Here is a 1396-nt window from a genome sequence, read left to right as displayed (position 1 = left end):
TCTGAAGGGAAAGCAGAGACTAAATTACCCTGTAATCTAAGGAAGCAAGATAGATAAATTCTGTTTCAAAGAAAAAGTTAATGTTCTGTCATAACCAACGGTGACTTCTGAAGGACCCACACCTTCACATTAGACTCAGAAGCCCCTGAGGACAGACAATGGTCTCAGCAGTGAGGAAGCATTCTGTGTAGGGAGACAATCCTTCATCCAACAATCTGGGTATGCCAGAGTTTTCCAAGATTCCTGTTTTGAACTTGCCTGAATGTTGGTGGGATCTTTGTAGGATTCATCGCAGGCTATGGGCAGCATCTCACTGATCCATTCCTCCAGGTCCTCAAGGTCATGGTGGAATTTTTTGAGGTCAGCATAGTCACCAAGTTTTGTCCGCTCAGCAATCAGCAGTTCTTTTAGAGCATTCCATCTGGAGGAGGAAGCTAGATCACTCTCTGCCCCCGACCCTTCCACCAAGGTCTGATGCCATATCTGCAGTCTTCTCATTTGCCAACTTGTCCCTTCTCCTCTCGTTATTTATGGATTTATACGTTATATGTAACATAGCTATATATTATTTAGCTATATATTATATATTATAATATTACAAATAATGCTCATATACATATTATATTACATGTATATTATATCTAATATTACATATTATATTAATAGATTTAGTTGTTGCATAGTCTTGTTATTTTCAAATATAAAATACAGTGGTTAAGTCAGTAATAATTAAGTTGTATTCCATGCCTTTCATTCTGTGAGTCTAGATCAGAAATGTTTCCAAGTGTCAACATAGTTTTAGGCATTTAGAAATGAAAAGAACTCAGAGTGTGACCCCCATCCTCCATGCTAGCAAAGAGGTCACTTTGCTGCATCTTCCTTAGCTCACAAAACACCTGCTCAGGCCTGACCTGTCTAGCACCCGTTGGAACCGAGCAGCAATCTCCTCCTTGGCATAGTGGTCATCAGCTATGAGCTGCTCCGCAACATGGTCCAACTCAGTGATCTTATTTTCCTAGATAGAGGAAAAGAAAAAAGCTCAGATGCCTGGAGATTAGGCCTTCAGTGCAATCCCAGACTCTCTCCTAGAAAAGAACAGAGACACCCTTTATGGCTTCACAAAGGGGAACAAAACCAGGGCCAGAGGGTAAATGCCACGAAAGTGGCTTTTAATTCAACAGGAGGAGAAACTTTAATAATGACACTAAGGTGGGCTCCTGTGATACTGACTCCAGTGGTACTGAGCTCCTGTGGTACTGAGCTCCTGTGGCACTGACTCCTGTGGTACTGAGCTCCTGTGGTACTGACTCCTGTGGTATGGACTCCTGTGGTACTGACTCCTGTGGTACTGAGCTCCTGTGGCACTGACTCCTGTGGTACTGAGCTCCTGTGGTAC

Source organism: Leptonychotes weddellii, chromosome 6 (genome assembly GCF_054177405.1).
Source record: "Leptonychotes weddellii isolate Sample4059 chromosome 6, ASM5417740v2, whole genome shotgun sequence".
In the NCBI taxonomy this organism is placed as follows: domain Eukaryota; kingdom Metazoa; phylum Chordata; class Mammalia; order Carnivora; family Phocidae; genus Leptonychotes; species Leptonychotes weddellii.
The sequence above is the reverse complement of the archived record's forward strand: the minus strand, read 5'-3'. Positions refer to the sequence as shown.